The sequence below is a fragment of the Podarcis liolepis genome (assembly GCF_965112155.1).
Source record: "Podarcis liolepis genome assembly, chromosome: 12".
NCBI lineage: Eukaryota > Metazoa > Chordata > Lepidosauria > Squamata > Lacertidae > Podarcis > Podarcis liolepis.
In genome coordinates, this window is record NC_139563.1 from 17,288,023 (window position 1) to 17,315,411 (window position 27,389).

Below are 27,389 nucleotides of genomic sequence, written 5' to 3' on the forward strand. Positions count from 1 at the left end.
CCTGTAGCCCATGGAGTAAGCAGGGCTTCCTGTCTACGCAGCTTTAAATTAATCTGTTCACATTTGAGTTTACCTGAGTTGCTTGGAGACTGTTGCTCAGAAAAGCAGCTCTGCTGAGCAACAACACTTATATTAAGCCAGATGATTGGTCCATCTATCTCAGTGTTGTCTATAGTGATTCTGCCATGCTTTCTGTGGATGTTCTGAGTAGTTCAAGTGCCAGGTTTAGAGAGGTGGAAGACAAATGATTCCCACTCATGGCGGAGAGGGCTATTGAGACATATTAGGCATGATCATGATGCTCAGCATCCACAGTTGGAGGCAGTCGTGCTTCTCAAAAACCAGTTGCTGGAAGAAAACAAGGCTCAAATTCTGATTACAAGTTTCCCAGAGGGTGGCCACTGTGAGAACAGAATACTGGACTAGATGGGCCGTTGGCCTGATCCTGCAGGCTCTTCTGATGTTCTTTCTGCCCCCACCTGCCAATCCATTACCTTATAGTTCTCCCACTCGGGACACACAATGGTGTTTATTGTGGAAGGGCATACTGATCTCCTCTCATTGCAATTCTTAAATGTTGTTTATAGTGGACATCAGTACTGACTTCCTTGTTGGAGCTGCCACAGGGGAGACTGCTGGAAAAGCTTCTGAAGCCCTGGTTCAGTTCCTTCTTTCTGATGAATATCTGTGTGAAATTTCAACTGGTCTTAAAAGGCAGGATCCTGATGGAGAAATGCCTCAGCGGTATGCAGCATAATGAAAACCCACAAAATGGTAACACCTTCTCAGGCCTGGCATCAGAATACCACATCTTGGGCAGCCTCCAGAGGTCCAGAACCCCAGCAAAACCCTTTAGCAGAATGCTAAAGAAGTTGAGTATTAATTTGGAATTTGTCACTCCATCAGGGCCTTGCAGAGCCAGGCAGAGGCCCGGGCCAGGTAGATAACGTGCCCCCCTTTTTTTACCCTGGGGATAACTGAAGTCTTATAAATAAGTAAGTATATAATTTTTTTTCACAAAAGTTATGCTGACAAATAATTTTATTTCAAGGCTTGAACCGAATCTGCAGATAAAGACAAAGGGGGAAATATAGATAAATATGCTGACTTTGGAATCGGAGGCCTGGGCCAAGTGGCCCATATTTCCCCCCCTCCCCCCCCCCCACCGTCTGGGCCTGCACTCGATGCTTCAGAAATGTCATTCTGAAAGTCTTTCTCTTGTTTTATTACAATTCGGGGATCACTTGGAAGCACCCTAGGCTCAAAAGACCCAGGTGTACACGGTCGTCATGGCTACCCCCTTACAGGCAAAGCTGACTCTTTGGACAGAGCACCTGTTTTTCATGCTAAAGCTCACAGATTCAATCATTGGAATCTCTAGTTAGGCCTGGGAGCGTCCCCTGACTGAAACCTTGGAGAGCTGATGCCAGTTAGTGTTGACAATACTGAACTAGGTGGACCAGTAGTCTGACTCAGTGGAAGGTGCCTTCCTTCTACTGTTCCAGACCTGGGCAATTTATGCAGAACTGAAATGGTGATGGCCCCGGTGCTTTATGGTCCATTCCAGATAATCTGAAAAGAAGCGCAACCAGCATTTCGTTGGAGCAGTGCACATAGTGGTTTGAGGGGCATTCTCCTCAACCGTCTCTGAAGTGATGGCCATGTGGAAAGAAGAGAGCAAAAGGAACCAACAACGGGTGTTGCCAATTGATAAAAGAGGCCCAGAGTGCTTTCTTCTATGCTACTAGAGTGAGCAACAGAGTTCACGCTTGGTCGTTTGTTATGCAAATGGAAGAATGCTGAAGGAAAAACGGTTGCTGAAGCCAAGATGGTTTAAGTTCTTTGTGATAATCCAGGGACAGAATTGCATGTACACAAACGAATCTGCCAGACCCTTGAAATCATCTACTCTGAGCGTAGGATTAGCAGGGAACCAGGACACCATGCTGTTTTCCCTCTCTTCTCCTTTTCTGGAGCGATATGCATATGCTGTCTGTAGCTGCTGCAGAATGACCTTCCAGTGGGCTCTCTCGGTTTCCAGGCCTCTCCTTTGTCTGTTACAGTGATAAAACACTGTAGACACAGGAATTGGGCCTTCTAGGATTCTTTGAGTGTTAACCTGTGTCACCACTTTCTGTTTTGTAAGCCTGTCAAAAAACCAGAGGGGACATAGGTAGTCTCACGGCTGACACCATGTAATGTTAACAGAGAGTCAAGACATGCACATCAGGAGGTAGAGGTAAAATGTAACTAAAGTTAACTACAGTGGTACCTCGGGTTACATACGCTTCAGGTTACATACGCTTCAGGTTACACACTTTGCTAACCCAGAAATAGTTTCAGGATAAGAAATTGCTTCAGGATAAGAACAGAAATCGGGCTCCAGCGGCGGGGCAGCAGCAGGAGGCCCCATTAGCTAAAGTGGTGCTTCAGGTTAAGAACAGTTTCAGGTTAAGTACAGACCTCCGGAACAAATTACGGTAAGTACTTAACCCGAAGTACCACTGTAAATGTAACTTGCAAAACAGCCTCCTTCCACAGCACCCATTGGCTCTTGTGCTTATACTACTAACACCACACTAATCAGCTGTGGTTCTGTGTTCCTCCATCACATAGAAACAAACTCCGAGGGACCACGTTCCCTTCAGCCCTCCCCAATAAAGTGTTTGAGGGGGCCACCCCCCACAAAGTGCCATTCAAATGGTGTGTGCGCTGCATCTTGTGATTGATTATGTGGGGTGCGGCTTACCTGCCCCCCCATATTTCAGGTTAGCACCCCTGCCCCATCATTTGAAGTGCAGGAATGAGGCACCCAGCCTTTTCTTTGCACCCTAAAGGCAATGGAGCACCCTGCTGATGGAACTCCACCTAAATGCATTATAGCTCACTTTTTGACAAGCAGCTAAGACTTTGATTCTTTCTGTTGCCCTAACTTTAAGGATGTCTGTAACATTGTAAAGCGACAGTTTCATTTTCTACTGCATTGTGTTTTGCGCTTTCTTTCTTTTTTTAAAGTGTTAGCTACAATGTCTATGCTCTGCTTCTGAATAGCCATTGCTAAAAATGGCAATTGTTTTTTGTTGCTTTTATAGTGAACAGCTTTTCATTGTTTGTACACTTTTCTCGTTTTTGGGTTGTAACTGTTTTATTCGTTTTGCAATTGCCTTTGGTAAAGGCAGGTAAGAAATCCAATACAAATAAAATAAATAGTCCAGTTGTAGAGCGCAAGCCTTCAAGCCCTTGGTTCAATCTTTGGCATCTCCAGGTGGGGTTGAACCCCTGGAGGGCCACTGCCTGTCAGTGTGGACAATACTGAACTAGGTGGACCATTGGCCTGACTCAGTAGAAGGCTGTGTTCCATGGTGCAGAGTGCAATGCACTCTCTAAGCTTTTAAATATACCGTTTCCACATGGCCTTCCTATGAATTCTGATTGACAGCTTCCACTGATCTTTACAGAAAACAAGAAACCAGTTCAGCAGGATTGTTATTAGTTGTGCCAAGTGTTACTTTAAAAAAGAAGAAGAAAATCAACCCAGCAACTATGAAAAATAGTCTAGGGCAGCCAACTGTGGTTTCCATTTCACTGAAACTTTAGGGAAAGTTTCCCTTTCTTCCGCTGCTGATTTTGTATTTTAATGATAGTTGCCTTTTGCAGTGATGACATTTGCATTTTCTAATGTGAAATAATGAGGGGAAAGGGAGATGGGAGATGAACTGGCTGCCTCTCACCTTCCTCTCCGGAGTGCAAGGGCCAAGCGCATTCCTCGCCATCTGTTTAATTCCATCTCCTGATGCTTGTAAAGAACCTGGCGGCATCAGGCAGATGGAGAAAACCGGCAGGAGCCATCCTTGACTTGTAACAGCCGCCTAATTTGTTCGCCTTGCCAGGAAAGTCCCCAGTGGTCAGATATTTCATATTTAGGGAGAGCTATTAAAAGAGCTCAAGCGAAGCAAGTTCTTCCCAGCATATGTGTGCGAGAGGTGAAGGCTCGGGATACTGCCTGGCTGGAAACTGCAACAAAGCTTCCCAGAGCTGCTTAGCAGAATGTAAGAGCCATCATTGCTGACCTTACCTGGAAGGGCAGTACTGAATCCATTTTAGAGCGAAGCAGGTTTCTTATCAGCAAGTGCCATCTGCTATGGAATTTATTTATCACTCCTCAAAGCACTGAAGAAGACAGAATTAATGGCAAAGGCTTTTCTCTCTATATTTCAACAGTTGATTTGTCTGGCAGCCAAGAGCTTAATGTGGTTTAAGTATATAGCTCATAGGTATGTGGAGGCTTACTAAGCGGTGTTTATGTACTCTGGATTTCGTAATGTGTATTGAGAGATGAACCTGTTCAGGACACACATAAGCACTAATTACGGGTAGGTAGCCATGTTGGTCTGCCATAGCCGAAACAAAATAAAAAAAAATTCCTTCCAGTAGCACCTTAGAGACTAACTAAGTTTGTTATTGGTATGAGCTTTCGTGTGAGAATTTCTATGAACAATGCCTGTTCCTCTGGCACAAGGGTGGGGAACCTGTGATGTTGCTGGACTCCAGTTCTCATCATCTCTGGCCATGTGCTACACAGGCTGGGACTGAGGGGAGTCGTAGTCTAAGAACATCTGGAGGGCTGCAAGGTCCCTCATCCTTGATTCTATTGCAAGGGTGTGAAATCTGTGGCCTTCCTGATGTTAGAGACTTGACCCCTTCATATCCATACTGAGACTGAGGGAGTACATTATTCTGAGTGGCTGCGGTTCCTAGGATGCTCTTTAAATCATACTGCAGTGTTTTAAAAATAGCCGTGATTTAAGTGGGGCATGTTTAATCAACAGTGGGATGGAGAGCTTTGAATTCTGGCGTGCAAGTGAAGCAGGGAGGTTTTGCTCCTTTTGAGGACTTTGGTAGGAGCTGATGATGGGGCTTTGGAGACATGGTCCCTCAAATCTAATGGGAACTGTCATAAACGTGGGGGTTGCTCGTGCGCAAGTTGGTGCCACTCCTGGCTAGGTTGCCTTGTTAAACCTTTTCTGTCTGGACAGCCCTACACTTCGTGGCTGTTCAGTCGCTAGCAGAATCTGTCAGTGGGCGTTTCTTAAACCTTTTCCAGCATAAAAGCTGTTTGACGCCAAGTCTCCTCCTACTCTCCCTGCGCGGAAGTCTTCTGCGCAGGGAAGGTGTGGGTAGCAGAGGACCCGTGCTCTCCTTGCTGGTCTCTGGCGAAGAGTCCTGGAGTCCTCTCGCCGATTCCCCCATCTGCCCCCCTTAATCCCTGGTGTTACGCTGATTTCCTTCCCCCACTGATGAGCTCCCTCTCTCCCTGCTGGGCCCTTCTCCAGCATCACTTGGGAGCCTTGCCTCCGCCTCTGACTCCGATGTCAGTTCCCTGACAGGAACGTATAAAAGTATCTCAACTTCTTGACAATTGTGAGAGTGCTGTGAATTGGCATTTAGATAACCAATTTTGGAAGGGATCCAGTGCATAACCACCCACTTCTATGTATCTTCTAAGGCAAGATATACCTAATTAAAGTTACCATGGTGGATGCATTTCCTTGAAAACATTCTGAACCACAGGGCATTTTTTAAAACTATTTTTGCTGTTCATTTTCAAGAGACAGCATAACAATGGATGCTATAAACTTTGGGCTGGGGGGGGGTCTGTGTTTTTGCTTTGTTTTGTATTGTATTTTAACCAAACATAGTGTGTGTATATCCCTGGGGGGGGGGTCATATTTGTAGCAAAATATATGCAATTATAGTCATTCAAAACATGCCAACAGCAGAAGTCAATGTTTTGCACTGTGTGTTGTTTCTGTTTATGGATTGGAGAGGAATTTGATCAATTTCTCATTTCAGGCGCACTTTCTGAAACCTGAAATGCAGCCACACTTCCAAAATTTCAGATCTCAAAAATTTTGTATTGCAGTTCTACAGCCAGGTAATGTGTACAACAATGCATATACTAAGGTAAAGTGTGCATTAAAATGCACACGCTAGCTTTGCAAAATTGCATATATTAGAGAAAATGCATACAAAAATGTGTATATTCAGAGTTTGCATTAAGATACTGATAAATTTTCATGAGGGCTTTTTTTTAATGCAAACTGATGTGGAAATGTGGGGTGCTGAACTTAAGACTGATAAAATGAGAAATGTAGAGAAACCAAAATGTACAGATTCGCCCATCCTTATGTCTGTATTGCTGCCTTCTGAAGTAACATCATGGGTGTATACTTAATGCATTGAGCTCCTATCTCTTAAGGAAATTTGTTTTCTCGAGTCTAAGGTGTCAGAAGCTGAAAGAAACCGAGTGGCCCGTAGATGAGATCTTTAAGAGCATGGTGAAATGCTGTGCTCACAACAGCCCTCCTCTTACAATATACTGTGGGCAGGGTCGGATTTAGGTATGATGAGGCCCTAAGCTACTGAAGGTAATGGGGCCCTTTATATGTCTAGCTGTCCTTTGTTGACAACAAATTGTCACTGTTCTTTTGTGTTGAATGTATGCTATATGGTAATTTATGGACCTAATAGATACCTAAAGCCATTTGCACATAACAAAATATGTATTTTATCAAAGTAATTGTTGAACTGAAATACAATTAAGAAGAAGTATATTAATAGTGAAATACAATTAAGAAGAAGTATATGGGGGGGGGCAAGAGAGTGGGGCCCTAAGCTATAGCTTGTTTAGCTTATACATAAATCCAGCACTGACCGTGGGTCTCAGGCCAAGATGGTCTCATTCTATAAACTGCACCCTGCACCAAGGATGGGAAACCCAACCTTTCCCGTTCTTGTTGGGTCCCATCAGCCAGCATGACAAATGATTAGCTGTGGTCCAACAACTTCTAGAAGGTCATAGGTATAATCATCCCAGCTGAAAAACATAGTGTTTGGGGGGCCACCAGGTGGCGCATTGGAAGATGGCCGACAATAACATCTCTCCAACCCACACGAGGTAATAAAGAGGCTGCTATGGGAAGTATGCAGTCTTCCTGCCCCCCCCCAGGAGATGGGGGGACAGCCTTGCCAGCGATGTCCATAATGCACCCCCGGATTCGAAAGAAGGGGGTGCAGGACATTTGGCACCAGCCCTCGGGGAGCTTGGCTCTTCCTGACACTGTCTCCAATCAGTGCCCTGGTTCGCTTCAGCTCGAAAATATAATTGGAAATATATAATTGGAAAGAAGCTGAAGCACATACATCAAGCAAAGTTCGAGAGATAAGGCTGCTGATTAATGCATCTCTGTGATTGGAGCGACGGGAGGAGACAAATAAATCAAGCGATGAACCACCATTACGAGACTGGTACGTGTGGAGCGAAAAAAAGAGGGGGTGGAGGAAAAAACTTATTTTCTTTCCCTTCTGTGAGTATTAATAACCCTCCACCCCAGAGAGACAAATCATCGCCTTTTATTAATCACAAGCAAGAATTTAAGAGCTGTGTGGAGTGAATTAATGATTGAAGAGAGGACTGGTAAATATTGGAGAGCGGAGGAAAAATTCTATGACACAGTTTTTAATGGCGTCTTGCTAAGACAGGCTTGTCGAAGAAAGATGAGTGGAGGAGGACCAGGGTCATTGGAATGTGAATGATGGACTGAATGTGATAACCTGGCAAGCTTGGGAAAATTAATAGGATAGACCGAGGATAAATTTTTGAAGAAGGGGAGGAATGGCGGCTGTCCTTATGAGATATGACTCTTGGAGTGTGCAAAACCCACGCAGAAGTTGTTTGTTTCTAACTTGCTTGTGAAGACTATCAGAGATCGCAAAGAAAGGAATATATGATAACAACAAGAAGATGAAGAAAGTAATAAAGAGACTATCTGGACAGATCTGGATAGAACTGTTTGATAAAAGCAGCAACAGAAGTGATGTTTTGATCCTCGTTCGGAGCTTGATGTATGGGTACCCCCAACAAAATTGAAAAATTTGGCTGTATAATTTGGAATTAATATGATTTGGAAATAATGTGATTGGATTGGCCTGTTAATAAAAATTATGTGTTTTTTTTAAAAAAGAGAAAAACATAGTGTTTGATCTTCCTTCTTCTCTGTATGGATTGTGCTTTGCGATTATGGGGCTTAGTTCTAGATGCAAAAGAGATGTGAGCCCAGTGGGTACTTAGGAATGTAGGACAAAGCTTGCTCATACTGAATCAGGCCATTTAGCTTAGTTTTGACTTTGTACTGACTCGCAGTGGCTCTCTGGGATATCTAATATAGGAGTCTTTCTCAAATGTACCAGGAGATGGTGGAAATTGAGGTGCTGGAGACCTTTCAGATGGAAAGCATGTGCTCCACCCACTGAGCTGGGAACATATTCACTCTTCTAGAAAAGTGGTTGTCCCTCTCCAGTGAAAACATTATCCACATTTCACACTATGGAATGATGTTGTAATACCTCATCGAGCCAGAAGCAAGAAAACAGGTCAACTGAAAGGACTGCCAAAATTCCATGACATTAATGTTGCTTTCCAAGACGTGTAAGATTAATCTTGTATAGATCTGCCAATTGGCCATAATGAAAATATGTGTTAAGAGAAATGCATGTTATATAGGAAGAGGCACTGAATGAGTGAAATTTCCAGTTTCCTCTTAACAGGAAGATTACCATCCCCCTTGCCCTATAAATTCAGTACATTTTGTCAGGCAAACAGGGATAATATATGAATGTTAGTAAGTGGGTGGCTGCTTATATAAACTGGGTACACATCTGTGCAGTGATGCTCAGCTTTTTCTGTACAGAACCATTGGATTGAATTCTGGGAAGTGGGATGAAAGGGGACTTCCCCCAGCAAATTTGAGGGACAGGGTGTGAAATTTGGGGACAAAATGTGCCTCTGCTCTCACCCTATTCTTCAACCTCTTTATGGTGGTTGCAACATGTCAGGCACCATCCTCTTCCTCCAGTTTGTCAATATATGATGACATGGTGCTGTTCTGACAGGGGCTTTGGGGAGAAGGGGGAGAGACAGATCTGTGCTCACCATTTCCCCCCACAATTCCCCACCAGAGCATTGCCACATCATCATGTAACATGAAACGTGGTGAGTGAGGTGGGGAGATGCCAGGAATAACTTCCACAGGCAGTATGAGGGCACTGGTGATTTTATTTCCCCGCCCCCATCCCAAATTTTGATACCCTTCAAAAAATAACTCCAAATGGTGCCTGATTTTGCAGTCCACCAATGGGGCAATGAAATGGGGGGGGGGGAGAGAGAGAGAGACCTTTCTCAGCCTTTGTGTACATACTTTTTGTGCAAAGAGGCACCAGGTGAGAATTGTTTTATTTTATTTTTTTCCTCCATCTGCCAAACTGCAGACAATATTTAAATGATTGGGACATGCTCCATATGGGTTCCCTAGCCCTGAATTACAGTCCCTTCCACTTATTTATTTATTTTAAAAATATGTCTATAACACAATTTCATTAAATAGAATAAAAATCAAAGTAGTTTACAACAATTACAGTGCCCCCCCCCCAAAAAAAAACAACTGCAGAAAAATTAAAGCAGATCACCAGCTAACTAGTATGGAAAATAATTTTATGAAAGGGTGGTGGCAAAGAAAGGTTTTCAGCGAACATTTGAAATTTAATACAGAAGGTGCCTGCTGAATCTCTTCTGGAAGAGTACTGGGTCAGTAAAGTTCAGTTATTTTTCGCGTTGATGTCAAATAAGCCTCACCAATTCAGGGGACACTGAGTGATGCTTAAGCTTGGATATAAGGGTTCAGGCTGTCTCTAAGGTACCCTGTACTTAAGTAAGTTCAAGGTTTTGAAAATTAATACAAGGACTTTGAACCTGGCTCAGTAGTAGATGGGCAGCTAGTACAGACGTTGGTGTTAAAACTGGTGTCCCATATTGGTGGCTGCACATCCCCATCAGCAGTATAGCCTCCACATTCTGCACCAGGCCCCAGCGCAGGCCCACATAGAGCACGTTGCAGCAATCCATCCTCAAAGTTTCCAATACATGGACATCAGTAATCAAACCTATGGTAGATGCTATAGCAAAAAATGCCCAAGGGATGCATCCTGTTGCAATGCACACATAGGCTGAGTGGGCAGCAACTCTGCCTGATGAATTACCAGACCCTCCAAGTGTCCCTATTTTCCAGAGTTATCCCTGATTTAGAGAAGCTGTCCTGGTTTTTTATTTGATCCCAGAATGTCCTGCTATGTCCCTATTTTCATTGGATACATTTGAGGGTATGGAGTTATTCAATCCCTGAGATGTCTGAGGGCAATCCTGTATCGGGAAGGTTTTTTTTTAAAAAAATGTTTAATGTTTTATTATGTTTTTAAATACAGTGGAACCTTGGTTCTCAAACGGCTTAGTTGACAAACAAATAGGCTCCTGAATGCTGAAAACCCAGAAGTAAGTGTTCTGGTTTTCCAACATTTTTCGGAAGCCGAACATCCAATGTGGTTGTCGGCTATTGTTTCCAGGGCGCCTGCACCAATCAGAAATCATGCCTTGGTTTCAGGAGTCGAATGGACTTCCGGAACGGATTAAGTTTGAGAACCAAGGTACCACTGTATGTTGGAAACTGTCCAGAGTGGCTGGGGCAACCCAGTAAAATATGCAAAATTATCATTATGGAATGGAACGTCCCTATTTTCATTGGAGAAATGTTGGAGGGTATGAATTACTGCCAGTAGCCAAGGCCAGTTTCAGGTGTGAGGTGGGTGTTCATAGGCTTGCCAGCAGACATCTCATAAACAGGTGCCCCCAAGAGAGCCCTGGAACACCCAAGATTAAAAAGGTAAAGGTAAAGGACCCCTGACAGTTAAGTCCAGTCACAGATGACTCTGGGGTTGCAACGCTCATCATGCTTTACTGGCCGAGGGAGCCGGCGTTTGTCCGCAGACAGTTTTTCCAGGTCATGTGTCCAGCATGACTAAGCCGCTTCTGGCAAAACCGATTAACAAGGTGCCAAAAATGGTGACACTATTTCTACATGCTCCCCACCCTCTTGAAAATCAATAAACACAATAGAAAATACTCATTTTAGGGAAATGTATGCTTTGTATCATGAATTATTCGGCAGACTCACAGAAAATGTGAGTGCCTCAGACTGTTGAGAAAGATTCTGCCTTCACAGGATGATGAAGCAGTAGAGCCTGCAGTCAAATAGCACTCCCCCCCCCCATGATGCTCTGCTCTCCAGTAACATTTGCTGAACTTTAGCACAGATAAACATCAAACCGGAGTACCTCAGAGGGAAAGAGGAGCGGAGCCCTGGATGGGTTTTCTGCTCAGCAAATATCCCGAGGTGTCAGTGGAGTGGATCGTTTTGAGCAAAAAGAACAAAATTATTCCAAGTAAAATACTGGAAAGAAGAGGTTTAGTAAGAGTTTGGCATAAGATGTCTTGTGGGGGAAGGGGAAGGGGGAGAGTCACCGTCTTAAGTTTGCACAAGGTTTTCCATGGCGTTATATTGCATGTCAGTCAGAAACTTTGTTACCCTGGACCTTGGGGTATTCTTCTCAAGGCCAATGATATTTCTGTGGCTAAAATACCCTAACCAAATGCAGAGTTAACTAGAAGAATGTAAATAATACAAACAGTGATGTGAATCTGGAAGCCCTTTGTGTAGAGTTATTGATGGATAGTTTTTCCCGAATGGGCATACATTTTTCAATAAAATATACCTTGACTGTGTTAGTCTGCAGGCAGCATGAATAATGTTAAAGCATACCCTAAGAAAATAATATGTCCTTTACATTTGCTAGTAGCATCTTCCTAGTTTATTTTTCTTCTCACTTTCACTTTTTTTTAAAAGGGAGGGAGCTGTCAGAAGAAAATGTTACTGCCACTGTTGTTTTTGTTGATAGCCATTTGCAAATATGGTGTGCTTAATTAAAGGATTTATCACATCTTTCATCACAGAAACCTGATTAGTGGATGAAAAGTGAGATTGAAAGAGAGAGCAAGCTGTCCAGGGTTACCCAGTTAGGGTTGATTCAAATGTTCATAACAGCACATGTTACAGTAGGTTAGATCCAGACTTGGTTATGCATAAAGAAGGCCACTGAAATCAATGGGACATGAGTTACACATGCCAGGGGTTTTTTTCCAGACGGATGTTACAGGAACTTTTGCCATTATATGAGAACAAGGCAGGCATTCATGGTGAGTTCTGACACCTCTTTTTCTAGTAAAATAGCACTGCACCTGACTGACTTAAGTCCCAAGTGTGGCCCACGATGCAATCCTAACACCTGCCTAGGAGCAGCAGGGCTGAATGGGGCAGTGGAGCCATCACCTCATCTGAAACTCCAATGTTGTCATAATTTCCCAGTGATTTTCATGATCATGCCACTGTCACTTGCATGATGAAATTTGAGGTGGTGCCCCCAGATACAGTTTGTTCCCAAAATTTAAAATTCAGCATGGCATGGTGGTATGTTCATGAAAAACCCACATTTCTATAATGCCTCATCATAATAGGAAACTTAGAAACCAGGGCAGCGAACTAACTAACCCCATGTCTGAATGCAGCCTTACTCCCAAATAAATATCTTTAGGATCTGATTACTTCTCCACCCCACTCCCTGAAATGGTGGGCCTACCAGCTTAAAGACAAATACTTCAGCTTCACTGGGCCAAGGATCAGATTACCCCATTCAGTTCCGCCCACATGCCCGTAAACAAAGTAGACCAAATCTACTTTGACTCAGCCTCTGACGTGTAAGGGAGTAATGACTCTAAAGGAGGGAAGGGGGTAGGGACAATTTAAGACGTTAATAACTTGAATTTGATTCTAGGTTGGGTTTGAGGTTTTGGAATTTTAAGCTTTTCCCCTTCTCTAGCTTAATTGCTAGGTTTCATTTGAACACTGGGTAAAGGATTATAATTTATCCTGCCTAGCTACCTGATAATAAGGCAATTGATGCAATAAATCGTATTCGTTTAAAAAAATCCACACAGCTTAAATTGAGAAAGGAGAGTGTGCAGAGATCTCACGGAAAAGCAGCAACACAAATCAGATCTGGGCTGTCTTTTGGGATCTGATATAAAGTAATGGCATTTGAACGTCTAACACAATGGGAGGAAGGAGAAACGTCTCACTGAAAGTTCCACGGCAAAAGCATAAGCAAAACATATACTAGATATGCCTCACGTATACCCAACTTACTGTTCAGACTGTCCTCATTTTGACAAATACAGCACATGAAATCAAAACACAAGTCTCCATCTGAATTTCAGATATGAATCACATAGAACTGGGTGGATTTTTGTAAGATTCAAGGACACAGAAGTCAGTGGCCTACAGACAAAATGGAACAAGCTCGTGGCAGTAGGCACTGGCTTCCTAAACTTTAATGAGTTAAAATTTTGTCTCTGCTGCTAATATTGAAGTAGCAATAATAAACCTGACAAGCCACACATATCCTGGTGCTAAATACAATTCGTTCAGCTTCCTTGCAAGTCGGTACGTTAGGTGTAACCAACATGATGCCCTCCAGATGCTGTTGGACCACGACTCCCATCAGCCGTGGTCAGCATGGCCAATGTTTAGGGATGATGGGAGCCAAAGATTGACAAAGGCTGGAGGGCCACTGGCTCCTGTTACTGGTTCAGAACATTGGGCTGAAAACTGAAAACAAGCACACTTGGTGACCTTGAGCAAATCACTTAAGTTGCAATCCTATACAGCGGTACCTCGGGTTAAGTACTTAATTCATTCCGGAGGTCCGTACTTAACCTGAAACTGTTCTTAACCTGAAACACCACTTTAGCTAATGGGGCCTCCTGCTGCCGCCGCGCCGCCCAAGCACAATTTCTGTTCTCATCCTGAAGCAAAGTTCTTAACCTGAAGCACTATTTCTGGGTTAGCGGAGTCTGTAACCTGAAGCGTATGTAACCTGAAGCCTATGTAGCCCGAGGTACTACTGTACTTACCGTATTTTTCGCCCTATAAGACGCACCTTTTCCCCTCCAAAAATGAAGGGGAAATGTGTGTGCGTCCTATGGGGCGAATGCAGGCTTCAGGAAGCTATCCACTAGCCATGGGAGACCCAGCTCTCCCAGGGCTAGCGGAGACCTTGCCGGCACCCAGAAGCTTGGGGCGCGCTGAGCTTTGCATGCCCCAAGCTTCGGGATTAGCGCAGCGCACCTGGGGGGAAATAATTTTTTCCCCTTTATTCCCCCCTCCCAAAAAAAAACTAGGTGCGTCCTATGGGCCGGTGCGTCCTATGGGACGAAAAATACAGTACTTACTTGAAGTCCCTAAACTCAATGGGACATACTTCTGAGTTGGCAGTACAACGTTAACTTGAACCCATCTCTCAGTGTGGTTGTAAATTTAAAAGAGGAGAAATAACCATGCATGCATCTGAGATCTGTGGGAAAAGGGTGGGGTGAAATGTAAGAAAGAACAGAAGACATTTCCCCCTAAAACACTGGTATTTCAAAATTAAGAACAAAGCCCTAGATGGGCTCTAACGCAAGTTGAGGACACCCTTTTCCTGGATAATTTGGACAATTTTCAAAAGCATTGTTAAGCATAGATTTATATATACGGTATATATCATATATATATGACTGAATAGATTTTAATATGTCCTTGTGTCCAGTTTTATTTTCTATGTGCTTTTAGCCTGCCATTCATTCTGAACCTGAGGGATGGAGGGGGAAGAGATGTCTGGAAACATCTAAAAGGTTTTCATAAAGGGGCCCAGATTTCAAATTTATATCATTGCAATTGTAGTCCCCACCCCCCACCCCCCATAATGCTACCCATGAACCTTGACAGTGTCACAAAAACATTGTTATTCATCCTCCTTTCTTCTGATTCAACCTTTCTCATATCAAGCTTTAATAGTCTCACAAACGTAGTCTCTCTTCCCAACCCCTCTCTTTGTCAATCAAATTATCTGGAGAATAGGACAGGAATAGGACTTTTCTAATGCTTTTTTAAAAAGCAAAGTCCAATGGGATAAGGTACTGTGAAATGGTGTAATGTCTCGACTTGTTGGACAAGGGAGGCTGTTGGAAGTACTAGCAGAACAGTGACATTGAAAAGTTCTCTCCCTGGTCCTCTTGTTGCTGTGGTTCCCTCACTGGGCCTGCAGTGGCTATAAAGCAGGGATGGGGAATTCTCCAGATGATGCTTAACTCTATAACTTCCATCAGCCCCAACCAGAAGGGCCGGTGGTGAGGGATGATGCAATCCACCAACATCTGGAGAGCCACAGGTTCCCCATCCTTGCCACAGGAAAATATAGTCCTCTGTGTTTTAATGGATTTGGTTTGAATTACTAATAATAATAATATTTATTCACAGAATAAAATCAAGATATAAAACCACAAAATACCTAATAAAAATGAAACAACAACCCCCTCCCAACAAAAAAAAAAAAACATTTTAAAAGGGCATAGAATGTCAATCAGATCAATCAAAGGCCAGGTTAAAAGGGAACGTTTTTTTCCTGACACCTAAAGCTATATATTGAAGGTGCCAGGCATTCCACAGATGGGGAGCCACTGCGGAGAAGGCTCGTTCTCGTGTTGCCACCCTCCAAACTTCTCAAGGAGGAGGCACAAGAAGGAGGGTCTCAGAAGATGATCTCAGGGTGGGTTCATATGGGAAGAGGCAGTAGTATTGTGGTCCTGAGCCATTTAAGGCTTTATAGGTCAAAACCAGCACTTTGAATTGGGCCTGGAAACTTAATTGGTAGCCTGTGTTGTTGGACCAGGATTGGTGTAATATGCTCAAACTGTCTTGCTCCGGTGAGCAACCTGGCCGCTGAATTCAGCACCAGCTGAAGTTTCTGAACCATCTTCAAAGGCAGCCCTACGTATAACACATTGCAGTAATCTAACCGCGAGGTTACCAGTGCATAGATAACAGTAGTTAGGCTATCCCTGTCCAGATAGGGGCATAGCTGGGCCCTATGGAAGCTGATGGAAGGCATCCTGGGCCACTGAGGCCCCCTGAGCCTCAAGTGACAGCAAAGGATCCAAGAGTAGTCATACCTCAGGTTGCGATCGCTGCAGGTTGTGCGTTTTCGGGTTACAGACGCGCCAAACCCGGAAGTACCATAATGGGTTACTTCTGGATTTCGGCGCTCGTGCATGTGCACAAGTGCTAAATCGCACTTTGCACATGCGCAGAAGCGCTGAATAGCGTCACGTGTGTGCACAGGCGCAGTGCTGCGGGACGCGAACGTGCCTCCCGCATGGATCACATTCACAACCTGAGGTTCTACTGTACCCCCAAGATATAAACCTGCTTCTTCAGGGGAAGTGTATCCCCATCAAGAGCAGGCAGCCTCCCACTTTCTGATCTAGGCAAACACCCGCTAACAGTGCCTCTGTCTTATCTGGATTGAGCTTCAGTCTGTTGGTTCTCATTCTTATTACAGTATTCAGCTTACATTATGGGCTCCAGGTTTCTGGGCATTACAAGGTTCAACAAAAAAAGAATCTGGGGTCACTTCAAGCCCTCTCCCCCCCCCCCAGTTGCTGGTCTGTGCTTCACCTCCCTTGCTGAGAGGATTATTCCTTCAGGACCCACCCAAATTCATCAATTATTTTCTTTCAAGATTATGCAGCACTTGTTGGAATACTGTGGATTTTTCAATGGCTTTTAAACGATTCCCTTCTCTGCTACCACCCATATATGGCTCCTTGGATATTTCAGTGCAATGGATTCTATCCAATGACACCTTTTGCACCGTTTATTACAGTATGTAACCAGCATGTTATTAAAGTTTCAGAAAGACTGCATGGAGAAAGGATTGCTCTGTGGTCTACTCAATAGGTGGCACTGTAGTTCCGAATAAGGTAAAAGAAAAAGAAGAAGAAACTTGCTCAATGCTCCTGTTTCTTATAGGATGATAAAGAATATGGCTGCCATCCTGAATGATGTTCTTAAAGCCTTCCCTGACACTGTCCTTTTATTAGACACTCTTTTCCAGTAAACATTCCCTTATAAGCGTGTGAATGTGTGCGTATATGTTTAATGGTTTGCAGCTACATCTGGCGATGAATCATAAACAGAGATGGTTACTTTTGGAGAAAATATGTGCTGCAAACACTGTAAATCATACAATTTATGATTGCACACAGTGTTTTTCAGACACTAAATCATGTTTAAATTTTTTTTAAAAAATGTGCTTCAGCTTATCTGAATATGCAACTCTTCATCCTCTGAAGAGGCTTTCTTGGGCTACTTATACTGAGATAGATATTGTGCTATTTATTGTGCTGAGTTATAATTCCATTGTTGATGTTAACTACTGTCAAAAATGTCAAAGACTGTTTACACGACCAAGCACCATGGTAGTTAATAGCATGAGAGAACATTTCTACTGTCTGACGCTCAAGTATATTAGCCATATTAGGCAGCTTCATATCAGTGCTTTTCACGCACAGACTTTGGCAATTGCTAAGCTTTGGCAATTGAATGAAACTGGTTTATCCAAAGGGGTACAACAAACAATGGACTCCACAGCTGGTGCTCATTGGGCACACAATCTGTTCACACATAGCAGCTGGAAAAGTAAATCCATATTATTGGGCTGAATCCACCCAAAGAATATTACGAGAAAGAGCTCAGGCAGACCAACCCATAGAGATCCCTAGAAAAAAATGCCCCAATTCCCTGGTTTATTGGAGTTGGGTATATTACTCTGATCATTTCAGGAGATCAGACCTAGGTGAAGAACTATATACTGTGACTGGCTTTCTGGAGCGGCATTGCATATTACTCAGAAACAGATGAACACACATGCCCGCACCAGGGTTACTGTAAAACATGGAGCTTTCTGAAAACACCTCTGTGAAATAGTTATCAATATGTCTACCACATGGTGGCACTATATCACTGCATACTTGAGCAAAGAAATTTGAGGATGGCCACATCACAGGGAGGGCTGCCGGAATGTTCCATTGGAAACGGGGAAAGCACAAGGCCACATCCCCTTCTGAATTGGCACTATTGATTGGGAAACAGCAATAGCAGACTAGAAGTTCATTCATCATTGATACAAAATCGTTACTTCAGGTCAGTGACTATGAGGCGGGAAAATATTGCAGTGTTGCAGGACACTGGGTTTAATGTTTCCGGTTGTTTCTGTACATGGGACTTTGGCTCAGTGCAAGTAAAAAGTTGGACATGACCCCACTACTGTGTATGCACATGTAAAAAAAGGAGAAAACATTTAAGACAACAAATTACAATTTATTTATGATCTTTATGACCTGTCTTCTATCTTTTTGTAAAGTAAAAAAGCAACTGATTAGTAATAATAATAATAATGAAGAATAGCAATAATAGAACAGATGGACGAGGCAGCTTCTTGAAAGGTAGAACCCAGGGAAAGGCATAGCCTTTCCAACTCCACATTTGCCAGCTGGATCTGGAACAAGATGTCATGAACACTAGTAGCCCACTGAGGAACTGTTGAATGAGTCATTGCTACTTGCATTACAGCCTGTTCCAGCTGGCCACTGTAGAGCTGGAAAGGGGCAGCCTGCCTTGGTATAGATCTGCTGAAATGGCATCGAGGCTACGAACATTTATGGCACACATGTCTGATAGTCTTTAATGCGCCAGGCTCTCTGTTGTAAAAGCAGTGTTGTTCTCTCCGGTGTGCATCAGTTTAGACCCAAACTGATGCACAAATGACCCTAAAAACAGGCTACATACAACATGCACCCCAACCATTATAAATGACATGTCAGCTTTTATTCTGTTGAGCATAGTATCCCTATGGGGTGGCTCAGAGGGTTGGAGGTATCTGAGCTTCATTGGTTCCACTGCTACATCCAGGGACATTTCCAGAAAGTAGACGTAGAAGACTACTGTCCATTGCCATGGGAGTTGTGCTGTGGTGCCTCTCAGGGTTCCATCTCGTCCCTCATGATATTTAACTTCCTCTTGAAGCCGCTGAGAACTATCATTGAGGGTATGAATATGTAGATGACATGCAGTTCCTTTCTCTTTCTTTCAGTGGAATCAGGAGAAGCAGTAGAGCTGTTAGACCTACGCTTGACGATGGTGATGGGTTGGATGTGGGCAGATAAACTCAAGATGAATCCTGAAAAGACAGAAGTGATATGTGTCCCAAGCCCTCATTTTGAGAGATGGAACTGTTCTCCCCTGGAAGGAGCAGGTCTGCAGTTCTGGGATGCTCCTGGATTCAACACCGTCCCTGGATTCAACACTCAGGTGGCCTCGATAGCTAAGAGTGTTTTTCTCAGCTATGGCTGGTTCACCAGCTGCGGCCCCTGCTGGGCAGAGATGCCTTCATAGAATCATAGAATCATAGAGTTGGAAGAGACCACAAGGGCCATCGAGTCCAACCCCCTGCCAAGCAGGAAACACCATCAGAGCACTCCTGACATATGGTTGTCAAGCCTCTGCTTAAAGACCTCCAAAGTAGGAGACTCCACCACACTCCTTGGCAGCAAATTCCACTGTCGAACAGCTCTTACTGTCAGGAAATTCTTCCTAATGTTTAGGTGGAATCTTCTTTCTTGTAGTTTGGCTCCATTGCTCCGTGTCCGCTTCTCTGGAGCAGCAGAAAACAACCTTTCTCCCTCCTCTATGTGACATCCTTTTATATATTTGAACATGGCTATCATATCACCCCTTAACCTCCTTAACCCCTTAACCCCTTAACCTCCTCTTCTCCAGGCCTTGAACCATTGTACATCCAAATTGGATTATTGTAATGTGCTCTGTTTGCTACCCTGTTTCTGGGCTCAAATCAAGGTGCTCACTTTATGTTTAAAGCCCTAAATGACTTAGGCCACAAATACCTGAAAGACAGCAGCTCTCCCTACAGACCATCTTCAGTGCTAAGATCAGCTGAGGGTGCCCTCTTGGTTATTCCACCACCCTCAGGAGCTCAGAGGTGGGGTGAGGAGGAAGCCCGGGGAAGGGCATTCTCTGTGGCAATCCCTAAGTTGTGGAACTCCCTCCCCACCAAGATATGTCTGGCATCTTCACTATACAGCTTTTGGTAAATGCTGAAGATGAACCTGTTACTTTTGGCACTTCAGGTGTGTATTTTGAGGACCCACCTTATTTTGGTAATTTTAAGTAGTTTTACGCTGTTGTGTTTTCATATTAATGTTGTGTTTTAATTGTTGTAACCCACCCTGGGACCTTAGGGTGAAGGGTGGGTAATTAATAGTAATCATCATCATCATCATCATCATCACAATGAGGCTACGCTGGATTAGACCAAAATACAGCATCCAGTTGGAGAAGCAGTTAGCCAAGTGCTAGGGATAGCACAGGTAGCTATTTGCAGAAACTAAGACTAAAAGCCTCATTGAACTCATAGAACTAGTACGACAGTTCCTTGGATCTTTATATTTACCTCCTATCGCCATTGTTTTCAGCCTGATCTGAAGATTATACTATTGCCCTGGACATGTTAATCTTGAAATGGCATATGTAGGGAGTAGTAGGGGGGGGGGGATAGGAAATCAGGAGCTGTGTCATAAATGACTGTGAATTCAATACCAAGCATCTGCTCAAAGAGGAAAACACTGAGGTCAGATGTTGGCCTTGGCTATGGAGTGAGTTTGGGGAGCCATATATCTCTTTTACAACCTGCAAATATGTGCCTCATACACACAAACACATGCACACACATTATATAATTTAAACTCTGTTTTACTTAGCAAATGGCTGCTTATATTGAATTAGCCTTAGCTAATTTCAGGAAAAACCCATTTGAAGTGTGATAGAAAGTCTGGGATAAAGCAGCATTACATTTGTGCTGAAAAAGAAAGAAAGAAAGAGTTTTCTTGATTAATATGGCCATCTCTTTGTGATCTTGTGCATTAACTGATCGATAAAACTATTAATCACATGAATAATTTGGCCCACAAAGTGCTCCTACAATCAGTATTAAAAAAAATAAAAAATGAAACTTTGAGTTCAACACACAGACACACACAGAAGTAATGGTAATGGCAAAGGTAAAGGTAAAGGGACCCCTGACTGTTAGGTCCAGTCGCGGGCGACTCTGTGGTTGCGACGCTCATCTTGCTTTATTGGCTGAGGGAGCCGGCGTACAGCTTCCAGGTCATGTGGCCAGCATGACTAAGCTGCTTCTGGCAAACCAGAGCAGTGCATGGAAACACTGGAGCAGTACCTATTTATCTACTTGCACTTTGATGTGCTTTTGAACTGCTAGGTTGGCAGGAGCAGGGACCGAGCAGTGGGAGCTCACCCCGTTGCAGGGATTCAAACCGCCGACCTTCTGATCAGTAAGCTCTAGGCTCTGTGGTTTAACCCACAGCGCCACCCGCGTCCTAATCTAATGGTAGATTCATAATAAATCCACGCTCTATATGTAGATTCCTTACATTCCTTTGCACTGTATATATAACAGGCTTCAGATAATCACCTTTTTCAACAAAGTTTATTCTATTGAAATCTATTAAAATGATGCCTTGCCTAATCATGTATTTTTGCAATGTACAACAACAACTATCTGTATGCATGAAGCTTGAAATTGTACTTGCCCCCAAGAGATAATGCTATAAATTTCCATAGTGAGGTGAAGAAAACAAGGGGGAGGGTTTGAGAGGGTTGGGATGACTGAAGAGGGAATATCAAGTAGAGATGAATGTGAAAAAATGCTTTTCACCTATTCATCACCTTAGACAAGGTCGTTCACTGGTCAGAAGATGGGATAGAGCAGAGTTATCTGTTAGAGGGAGCTGGATATACATAACATATGACCATAAGAGGTCAAAGGCCCATCTTCTCACCAGTGAACCAACTAGATGCCTATGGAAAGCTCTCATGCAGAACCCAAGTTCAACAGCTGCACAGTAGCAATGCAGAAGACAGTTTTTGTTGATCATGCTCTACAATGCAACATTTTATTACCTGCTTCACTTCTATATTCCCAATAGGTTATGAAGAAACCACTGATTTACCCACACATTCATCCTTGAAGGCCCACCTGAAAATGAAGCAGCCCCACTTTGGGAGAAAGCCTGGCTATGAGTCTGCGGATTATTGCAGGTGTGAAGTTCTGGGCTGATACTTAAAGATGTATGTATTGAATGTATTTTAACGGGTAGAAGCAGCGCATGAAAAACCCATTGCCCTGACAAACCACCCTGTCGAATGCCCTGACAGAACAAAACATTGTAAGCTTATTCTTACGTTTCCACATGGGTGAGTTGGGCTCACCCAAAGAATTTTCTGTCATGTTCTCCCCCTTTCCCTCCCACCCCACCCCATTTCTCCTTCGCTGTTGATATAGAGTCTAAATTAAGGCGCCCTGAAGAAGATGAGGGAAAGCCCACCTTTCAAGCAAGCAGCCTTGGCAGCAGAAGAAAGTGTTTGATTGTTCCTCACACAAACGGTCCCCATTAGAGCTCAAGATGTTCTTTTCCTCCTAATCCTCATTTGTACCCCTTAGCCATTTGTTTAGAATTAAATTAACTGCAATTTGGGAGATGTGGATGAAAGGTAGTACATTGAGTAGATATCACATGTTTTCTGAATGGTGCCTGTCCTGTCCCTTTCACAGCCATTGAATGAGCTTGAAAGGGTGCAGTGTGTGAATTGTCCGACTGTCACTCTGTGGTGAAGCCTACTAGCCAGTATCGCCATGGAAACAGCAGGAAAAAGACAATTAACAAAATGGTTCTGATTTCTACCACCCCCTCTATTTCTTGGAGGGGAGTGTGTTCATTAGTGATTTTTTTTGTTTTGTTTTGGTTTTCCTGGAATAAGAAACAACCAGAGGAAGGGAAGAGCCCTCATCATTAAATTAGATATTGCCAGCATTATGGGACAGAAATTTGTGCTTTTCTAACAAAATATGTGGGGTTTTTTGTTTTGTTTTGTTTTTTTTAAAAAAACACCTCTGTTGTCTAGTCTTAGCCCTTTCTTTCTTCATTTCCATCACCAAAAAGAATTATCTCAAAATATTCTTAGGTGAATGACTGTTAATGAGCAGAGCTTGTGAGTTTAACCCTCACACATTCTCGGGTCTTTTAATTAGCTCCTCACAGAATCATTCCTGTGACAGAAACACAATGTAGGCTGGAGTGTCTGAACCAAAAGGGCTCTCTCTATAGATTCCCCCCTCCCCTTAGCCTTAGTTTAAAATCAAATTGGAATGAAGAAAGGGGGTATTGGCTGCTGTTAACGTCAGATTTGTATGCCTGAAGGAAAGCCCCATCTTGCGCATTCAGAAATAGAGCCTCGATGGAATGTAGCATGTTACCAAGCCACAAATAGCCAAAGGAAGAAGGGGAAGTCTAAAATTGGATACACCCTGCTTCTTTTTAAATAAAGGGTTATGGCATGTGTACATCGCTTATGCTATATGACGCACAGTAAATCTCATGGTATGAGGTCTCGGTGTTCTATAAAGAGGCAACAGCTCCAAACCTCAAACCACTCATATTGGCAGAATAAGAAGCATTGCTCTATGGTAGGTGAAGTTGCCTATCTTGCCAAATATGCTATGGGCTTCAAGATCACAGTCTTCTGAGAATACAGGTATGCTGAATGTATAGGTTGATGTTAGGGGCATGATCAACCAGTTAAGGTGGCCTGCTTTCAAAGTCTTCTGGAACTGCTTGGATTCCAGAATGCTCTGGAGGAATTTGTTGACTGATGATGATCCCGTTAATGGCCTGGTAGACCGGTGGATTAGTAGGTTCACCCCCACCAATGGTGCTGTGGTTGCCAGGTCTGGTATTCTGAGGGACAATAGTAGCTGCTTTAATGACTATATCAAATGACATAGGGGCCATTTGAAGAGCGATGTTGTGATGGTGTCAGAGGAAGGGCCTTGCATTTTCTGTTGCCACTGCATAGGTGAGGTTCTGCGCAAGAAACTGTTCTGATAATGCATGGCCTGGTTATTCTGTGTGGAAAGTGGTATCACATTCTACGACCAGTCTGCTAGATACTTTAGGCAGATGTTTCCCATGTTGGGAAATTGGTTTTGGCAATGGCTATGACTGAAAGTCAATTTTGAACCTTTTAAAGGATCAACCTTCCAGTCTGTGTTCAAAGCTACGTTTGGAAACTCTGTGATGTGGAGTCCTGGATGGGGTAGATTGAATGGGTCTTTCCTCTGGTCCACATTAACCAGCAGTGGCTCTCCACAATTTCAAAGAAGGTCCTCTCCCAGCCATATCTGGAGATGTCAGGGATTGAACCAGGAGCCTTTGGCATGCAAAGCAGTTGCTCTATCACTGTCTTTCCCTATCCAGGCAGCTTATAGGACCAAGCTGCTTAGCTTCAGCAGAAAAATTGCATCAGGTGCCTGTAGACATTAGGTTTCTCTTTTCACATGTGGAAAGCCAAAACAAAACAAAGAAAAACTGATAGATGAAACTCCACATACAAATCTGTTTTAAAAGTGGACAATGTAAACTATATGATCAAGTTTCCCTGGTGGTCTTGTTGCACATTTTCATGCACATACAGTACATTTTCTCTTTTGCTGCCTTTTTTGTCCAGTATAAAGTCTCAAATAAACTAATTATTTGGTTTCTTACAATGCCTTCAAGTTGGAGTAAAGTAAACACCACAATTTGGGAACATGGGAAGATTACTTAGGGCTGCAGGAGATCTAGATTATCCTGAGATAATCACAGCATGATTGTTTGAGAGTTCACAGCAATTATCATGATGGAAAACATATAGAGGCCCACAAGGAACAATATACTAAGTGCTTCAATTACAATTAACCTCAAGAAAAACAGATGCAAATGAGTAATAAAACCTGTAAAACCATCATCATTAAGTAAAGATTCTACTTCATTGGGACAAAATAGATACAAACCATGTGTCAGCCACTGAGTCAATCCTGATCCAAAGAAACATTCTTATATAATTATTTTTCCAATTAAAATAAACCCATTATAACAACAGCTGAAGCTGCCATAGTCATTTGATGTTAAGGGAAACAAACTTGTCCCAGAAGAAGAATGAAGCAACATCTGTTTTGTCTCACTTGCTTTCTGTCTTTGCTAGACTAGTCAATTGGATAATATTGTGTGGGGTGTATGTGCCAGGTCTACCCCCTCCTGGACCCTCGGCAGTGGTTTGGAGCAGGGTTTCCCAAATCTGGGTCTCCAACTGCTTTTGGACTACAATTTCCATAATCCCTGACAACTGATCCCTGGTCCCTGGTCCTGCTAGCTAGAGATAATGGTACTTGTAGCCCAGCAACAGCTGGAGACCCAGGTTTGGGGAACCCTGGTGGAACAATTCACCTCCAAGTGCTAACAATAAATTGAAGTTAGATGACCCACCAGCATTCAGTACCAAGGAGGTGTCAGTAGCCAAATGTGAAGGCAGGGTGGAAGAGCTATTTGGGAGAAACAACACTCACTAAGCCCTGGGAAACCCTGTTACTCAATTGATGAACCACTGAGACAGAAAGCCATCTTCCTACTTCTTCCTGCACAGGTGGAACCAATGGCCAACCTGAGTGGGTGGAGCCAGTCTAGGTTTGGAAGGTTCTTCTTCGAGTGGCTGGTCATACACCACGCCACATGGGGCAGAAGTCAGCAGTTCATGACACAATGTGAATTGCCATCTGCTCTCACACACCCTACTCTCCTAAAAGCCTGATCTCATGAAAAGGGCAGTGAATAGTAAGCAGAGGGAGGCTCCAGTGAAGGTAGGAGAGGCCTGATGGACCAGAACTTACACACTGACCATCTTTTCTTGCTGTGGATTATGGATCACCAGAAATAGCATCATTTTGTACCAGCAGATACCTTTGGGCTTCTCCAGTTATTGCTGGATTTCCCCTCTGCCAGTTTTCAGTTTCCATCTTTCCCAAAGTGGATCTTTGTTCCTTTTTGGAGAGGGAGGGAGGGAACAGCAGGTGGAGTATGCTTGGCAACAAGTCCATAAAAAGCCATGCTGCTGGATAAACTGGCTCTTGTTGTACTCTGGTGGAGCAAGTGAGAGAAGGTACTCATCTAAGTCCCATTATAGCACCCTCTATAGGACTCAAATGGGAAAAGGGAGATAAGGTAGGAGAGCTCAATCAAATCCAGGGCTTTAGTCAAACCATAGCCTTCTAAAGCAGCTGGGGGGGGGGAGCTGTCACATAATATAACAGGGCAAGGCTCCCTCTGCCTCTGTGGTGATCTGGGGACAGAACATGCAGAACAAGGTGCGCACTGGTGTTTAGCTTCCGTGAAACAAAGGACAGCAATGCAACCAGTGCTGATGTACAATTTAAAATAATTTTAATGAAATTGTCATACACTCTTTTTTAAATCTAAATATCCAAAACTGCAAATATGTGCTTAACTTATCATTTCTCTCTGCCACAGGCTCTCCCATGTCACTAAGCCCTGTTACCTCTTCAGCTTTCAACACCTCTTCCTCCCAGTCTTCTCCCTCTTCGTTGTCCTACCACCAGTCCCTGGCCTTTGAGTCCCTTGGGGGTTCCCCAGTTGGTTCCTCCCACCATTCTTCTGTGCCCAACCCATCCATCACACCCACACCCTAAGGACTCCCAGTAGCCACTGGTGCCCATTCCTGCATCATCCTCACCTTGCTAGTCCTGGCATCCCCATATCTCTGTGACAAAACGTCACAAAAGATCCAGCCCTAATTATTTCAAAATTTGAGAAAACAATTTGCCTTGTGATGGGGAACCCCATTATGAGGTGTACTTTTTTTGACATGATATTTCAGATTTCTTTGAACTGCTGCACATCGTCTGCCAAATCAGCCTAGTGAAGCAGAATCAAGTGCTCACCTGAACAATAAGGCAGTTGCTATCATATATTTATTTATGAGTCACCTTTTACCAGTGTCTGAAAGTGATTTACCAATATACCATCAATACAGCCGGAAATAGTTTAAAACAACTACAACAACAAAAGTGTGAAAAACAACAAGACCTAAAGATAGGTTTGGAAACAGCTGGAGAAGCTTGTCAAAACCAAAATCTCTTCAATTGTTCCCAGAACGTACAGAGAGTGGGGCACCTGTCGAATCTCAACAGGGATACTGTTCCACAAAACAGGAACAGCCTCATTGAAAGCCCCACTCCGAATTACTGTAGAGCGGGCTTTTGATATGTTAGGGACTTGAAGGAGAAACTCCCCTGCAGAACACAGCAACCTCCTGGGTATATAAGGGATAAAGTGTTCTCTCAATTAACCTGTTCACACACAGGATCAAAGTAAGTGACTGGAAGAAAGTTTCATATTGTACTGAATACACACATTGGAGTCTTTAGAAAATCAGAAGGCTGTATCATCCAAGGCTCATAGGAACTAGGGGCCAACAAAGAAATACTGCTGTATTAGCTCCAAGATGAAACTTGGCTGAAATTGTAAGCAGAGCTGCGCCGAACCCCTCTCATCACCTTTGAGAGTTGCTTTCTCCTATCTGACA